Raw genomic sequence first — 6,693 nt, forward strand, 5'->3', positions numbered from 1 at the left:
CAAAAAAGGACTCAGAAGCCAGGCCCCAGCTGCAAGCTGCAAGCTCTCGCCTACTGACATTTCTTTCAATGAGTCTGTTGTCCCCAGGGGGAAATAATCAATGTCCCTCGCACGTCTGCCACCATTAATCTGTCTTCAAACCAGTCCATCAAACTTCCTTTACAACACTTCTCTCTATTCTCCATAGACGTTCTGTGGCATCTTTATAGACTTCTTCCAGAAACTTCTCCATGCTCCGCTCTTTCTAAACCACACGCCCACTCTCTCCGCCCAGGCAAAACAATGCAGAGAAAAGTCGAACTCCCAGCCCCTTCTCCAGCACCACGCCTGCCTGCACACTGCCATGCTTCCCACCATAGCGATAATGGACTGAACCTCTGAACCTGTAGACCAGCCTCGATTAAATGCTATAAGAGTTGCCTTGGTAGTGGTGTCTCCTCATAGCAATAAATATATATGAAAAATACATTCTCCCAGGACAAATACTGGATACCAGCAGACTGGCTGTGTCTGTCATGAAGGGCAGACATATACACATACATTCATACACACATACACACACACACATATATGTATGTATGTATATATGTGTATATGTATACATTTATTACAAAAATAGCAAAAAACTTGTGTTGTCAGTAAAACAAATTTTTTTTGTTTTAAGATTTACTTATTTATTTGATATCTATGAGTACACTGTCGCTGTCTTCAGACACACCAGAAGAGGGCATCAGATCTCATTACAGGTGGTTGTGAGCCACCATGTGGTTGCTGGGAATTGAACTCAGAACCTCTGGAAGAGCAGTCAGTGCTCTTAACCACTGAGCCATCTCTTCAGCTCCTATAGATCTGTTTTTAAGAGGAAAAAAAAATCACTGAAAGTAGGCAATTCTAAATACCCCAATGTCTGTTGAAGGGTCAACAGCAATATTTGATTTAACAATTAATTAAAAATCAATACCCCACACATTATTGAATGTATTCTGCACAACCTCTCCTTCCTTATGCTCTAAAAAGCACCAGTCACAATTTTCTTTTTCAACAAAAGTGTATTCGTATGTGCATGTGTGCAGGTGCACAGGAGTGCAGTGCTCACAGACGCCAGAAGAGGGCACTACATGCCCCGGAACTGCAGTTAGAGGTAGTTGTTAGCTATTCGGTATGTTAAGAACTGAACCCAAGTTCTCGGCAAGAGCAGGAAGTGCTCTTAACCACTGAGCCATCTGGCCCATGGTTGAGTGTTATAATCAAGATTTTCATTTAATAATTATATTGGTAGCAATGACCTGTAAGACTAAAATAAAATGTAATCTGGGCATGATGACTCATGCCTGTGATCCTGGAAGTTAGTAGGGAGGCTGGGGCAGGAAGATCACAGCTTTGAGGCCAGCCTGAGCTATGGAATGAATTTAATTGAGGATGCCTGGGGAACTGGAGAGATGGCTCAGTGGTTCAGAACACTGACTGCTCTTACAGAGGTCCTGAGTTCAAATCCCAGGAACCACATGGTGGCTCACACCATCTATAATGAGATCTGGCACCCTCTTCTGGTGTGTCTGAAGACAACAACAGTGTATTAATACATGAAATAAATAAAAATCTTTAAAAGGATGCCTGAGTAAATTAGTAAAATCCTGTCTCAAAATAAAAGTGGTCTCGGGATATAGTCCAGTGGTAAAGAATTTGCCCCCGAGTTCAGTTTTCAATAACACACACACACACACACACACACACACACACACACACACACACACACACACACACACACGGGGGGGGGGGGGATGGAAGTCATCAGTAGAGCACCTGTCTAACATGCCCAAGGCCCCAGATTCAATCCCTAGCACTGAAAAAGTGAATGACTAGATTAAGGAATGAATAGAACAATCAAACTTGGAGGGCTGAAGAGGTTTCTCTGTGGACAAGAGCATTTGCTGCAGGCGCCTGCGGATCTGCATTTGAATCCCAGAACTCAGCAATTTCCTCTAACCTGAAGCTAAGTAGGGTAGAGACAGAGGTCACCAGCCTAGCTCCCAATACAGTAGGAGACCTTGTCTCAAAGAAATAAGATAGACAAAGAACTGGACAGAGCTATAGAACCAGACACCCATCATACTCCTCTGGCCTCTGCCTGTGACAGCTAAGGTCGTCAGGCTTGGCAGTAAGCTCCTCGACCTGCTGAGCCATGTCACCAGACCACACATAAAATGAAATTTTACCCCCTCTCAATCTAGACCTTCGATTGTGCATTGGATTGTTTTCTATAAGCCCTAACGTCTCTGGTGTTTACTCTTTTGCTCTAGTCTCCCCGTACCCCTTTTAGGTGTTTTTCCTTGTGGACTTTCCTCAACGGTGTCTAGAGGCTCTTTCTCTAACCTAGTGTGTCTTAGTCAGGGTTTCTATTCCTGCATAAACATCAGGACCAAGAAGCAAGTTGGGGAGAAAAGGGATTATTCAGCTTACACTTCCACATTGCTGTTCATCACCAAAGGAAGTCAGGACTGGAACTCAAGCAGGTCAGGAAGCAGGAGCTGATGCAGAGGCCATAGAGGGATGTTACTTACTGGCTTGCTCAGCTTGCTTTCTTATAGAACCCAGGTCTACCGGCCCAGGGATGGCACCACCCACAATGGGCTGGGTCCTCCCCCCTTGATCACTAGTTGAGAAAATGCCTGACAGCTGGGTCTCATGGAGGCATTTCCTCAGCTGAGGCTCCTTTCTCTGTAATAACTCCAGCTTGTGTCAAGTTGACACAGAACCAGCCTTCGCATAGTGTATCTTGTATAAGATACTTTGTTCCCTTTCCTGAAGCTGCATTTGGGTTTCTTGGAACAGCATTCCCTAACCTGTTGAGCCACCTGAAGGTTGCTCTGCGCCCTCCAAATTTCCTGCTTTTGGGAGCCGGTTTTTGGTGACACTGTTTTACACAAATCCCTGTAAGGAACCCCAATAAACTCACTCCTTCACCAAGCTGACTTTAGTGGTGTTCTCATTTTGATCTGATTTCTGTCCCCTATCTCTCCAGAAATAGCATCACATGGGAGAAGTATGTTCACATGACTGCTTGTGTGCACATGAGCACATGGAAGCCAGAGATTGATGTTGGGACCCCCACTCCAGTGTTCTTTCCACCTTATTTATCAAAGCAGGTCTCCATCAAACCCAAAGCTCGTCAGTTTGGCAAGTCTTGCCAGCCAGTTTGCTCTGGGAATCTCCTAACTCCACTCCCAAAGGCTGGAACTACAGGTGGCCTTCCACAACTACCTGGCACATAGGTGGGTTCTGGGGATCCGAGCACCTGTCTTCATATTTGCACTTTAACTTCTGAGCCACCCCCCCCGCCCCCCATCCCCCCCATCCCCAGCATCAGAGCTTCCTTGTGATGCTTGCCTTTAAGACTTCTTGGCAGAGATACAGAGTAGCTGACTAAGGGGAGTTTAGACATTCACTAAGGAGAATCTTTTCTGAGGATTGTGGGGCTTCCATGCAATAGCCAATATGGATTCCATCTCAGCATGCAGTCTGTGTGAGCTTCAGGCACCGGTCTAGCATGTGGTCTGTGGGAACAGCAGGCGCTGGTCTGTCCTAGCTTCACGTGCTCCACGTGATGCTGAGGACCAGACTCCAGGCTCTTTGTATTTTACTTTTTATGTGTTGTAGACTTTTATCTCCATGTGAGACTGTGCGTCGTGTGTGTACCTGCTGCCTCTCGAGGACAGAAGAGTGTCAGACCCCGGGGGAACTGAAGTTACTGGCGGTTCTGAGCTGCAGTGCGGGGATGGAACAGTGAGTGCTCTTAATTGATGAACTCCAGCCCCAGCTCCCTGTATCTGGGTTTGGTTTGTTGCTGTTGCTGCTGCTGTTTCTGCTGCTGCTGCTTTTGCTGCTGTTACTCTTGCTGCTGCAGCAGCAGCTGTTGTTGTTGGGCCTTTTTCTATGTAGCTCTGGCTGGTCTGGAAGTTGCTCTGTAGAGGTGGCCTTGACTTCATAGAGATCGGCCTGTCTCTATCTCCCAAGTCCTGTCATTAGAACAAGTGTCACCATGCCTAGCCTATTCATGTCCGATTTGCTTGCTTTTTTCCCCCCAAACAATGTATTTTGGACATACCTTTCCCCTCTCCCAGTTTCTACCAGATCCTCTTCATCTCCCACCACCCAACTTTATGTTCATTCTCTCTCTCCCTCTTTCACTTTCTCTTTCTCCCTCTAACAAACAAAATTAAAACAACAACGAGAAGAAATATGTTGTGTTATTTTATTGATATGTTCCTCTGGCAGAATAATGGTGTTAGGTTTTCCCTTAGACCCATGACCTTTCTAGTTTTCGGTTCTTGAACATTGAGCAGTGTCAGGTGTGGCTTTTAACTCATAGAGTGGGCCTTGGATCTCATTAGACAGCGGTCGGTTGCCCTTGCAACCTCTGGACCATTATAGATCAATGTATCTTGCAGGCAGGTTGTTGTTACTGGTTACATAGAAACTAGTGACTACCTTTCTCCTCTAATAGCATGCAGAGTACATTCTAGTGTCTTGGTGCGAGTCAGTTGGGGTGAACTTCTAGTTAGGCACCAGCTCAGCTTCTCCATGTTTGATGGCCTCAGTGCTGTCTTCAGCAACAGGGCCTTGGTGTCAGGATGTGGAGCGTTACCAACAGCCTTGGTAATAGCAGTAGCCTTGGCAATAAATAGTGATGTTTGGGGGTTTCTGTGGGACCCCTGTGACAAGATGCAAACTGTTGGTGGCCCTGGAGGTTTTACTTAGCAACATAAAATGTCTTCTTGTTATTTGCTGACTCCATTTAGATTCTTTTTTTAAATATTTATATATTTTAGGACATTTCTACAATAGTACATTTCTCTGTGACTTCTCAGATGGCCTTTAGTGTTGGTTGTCCCTCCCTGTATCCTCTCCTTAGCCTTCTCTCCCATCTCCCTCCCCCACAACCTCCTTTTCTTGTTTTCTCTTTGTCTTTCTATGACAATACACTGTTTTCCCTGCCTTGGGAGATTCTCTCCTTCCCCCATTCCATCACTAGGTACCTAACATCTGTGGTTGCTCACATCATAGTGCACACAGGTTTTAAAGCCAGCAACCACGTGTAAGAGAAAACATACCCCATGTGTCCTTTGGGGTCTGGGGCACCTCACTCGGGATGATTTTTTTTTTCCCGGCTCCATTCATTCATCTGTGAATTTCATTTTTCCTAATACTTGTCTGGTCTATTGTTATTGTTTTTAGTGGTGGTGGTGGTGGTGGTGGTAGTGGTGGTGGGGGTAGTGGGGGTAGTGGTAGTGGTAGTGGTGGTGGGGGTAGGGAGGTGGTGGTGGTGGTAGTGGTGGTGGGGGTAGGGGGGTGGTGCTGGTGGTAGTGGTGGTGGGGGTAGGGGGGTGGTGGTGGTGGTAGTGGTGGTGGGGGTAGGGGGGTGGTGGTGGTGGTAGTGGTGGTGGGGGTAGGGGGTGGTGGTGGTGGTAGTGGGGGTGGTGGTAGTGGGGGTAGTGGTGGTGGTAGTGGTGGTAGTGGTGGTGGTGGTAGTGGGGGTAGTGGTGGTGGTAGTGGGGGTAGTGATGGTGGTAGTGGGGGTAGTGGTGGTGGTAGTGGTGGTAGTGGTGGTGGTAGTGGGGATAGTGGTGGTAGTGGTGGTAGAGGTGGGGGTGGTAGTGGGGGTAGTGGTGGTGGTAGTGGGGGTAGTGGTGGTGGTAGTGGGGGTAGTGGTGGTAGTGGTGGTAGAGGTGGGGGTGGTAGTGGGGGTAGTGGTGGTGGTAGTGGGGGTAGTGGTGGTGGTAGTGGGGGTAGTGGTGGTAGTGGTGGGGGGGTGGGGGTGGTAGTAGGGGTAGTGGTGGTGGTGGGGGGTGGGGGTGGGAGTGGGGGTAGTGGGGGTGGTAGTGGGGGTAGTGGTGGTGGTGGTAGTGGGGGTAGTGGTGGTGGTGGTAGTGGGGGTAGTGGTGGTGGTGGTAGTGGGGGTAGTGGTGGTGGTAGTGGGGGTAGTGGTGGTGGTAGTGGGGGTAATGGTGGTGGTAGTGGGGGTAGTGGTGGTGGCAGTAGGGGTAGTGGTGGTGGTAGTGGTGGTACATTTGTTTGTTTGAAACAGGGTTTGACTTTGTAGCTTTGGCTGCCGTGGAATTTACTAGGTAGTCCAGGTTGACTTCAAAATCATAGAGAACCAACTGACTCTGCCTCCCAAGTGCTGGGATGAGAGGCGAGTGTCACCACACCCATCTTAGCACCCCTGGTTTGTTAAGTGAGTGCTTGTGATTCAAACTCAGGTCCTCACTCTTGCCCCGGAAACACTTTCCTGACTGAGCTGTCTCCCTACCACTGTCCCTCTCATTGAGAGTCTCTTATAGCCAAGCTTGGCCTTGAGCTACCAGAGTGTAGGTGACTTTGAACTTCCTGTCCTCTGCCTCTCATGATCTGGGATGACAGGCATGTACCACCACACCTGGTCTATAGGTGCGAAGGATTCTGAGGACCAGACTTTGTGAATGCTAGGCAAGAACGCTAATCAGCTACACCCCAGCCTGGAGCTGTACTCATTGGGGGCAGAAGAGTAAATTTGCTCTCTGGTACTTCCCTATGGCCACAGCCTGTCATCTGGCTAACACATTCAATTCTTCTTTGTGGCTGTGACATATACAACCTTCCAAGCCCCTCTGCCAGAGTTTAAGAGCAGGACTAACTATGGTGTCATTTCATGCC

Source organism: Micromys minutus (assembly GCF_963924665.1).
Source record: "Micromys minutus genome assembly, chromosome: 5".
Classification (NCBI taxonomy): domain Eukaryota; kingdom Metazoa; phylum Chordata; class Mammalia; order Rodentia; family Muridae; genus Micromys; species Micromys minutus.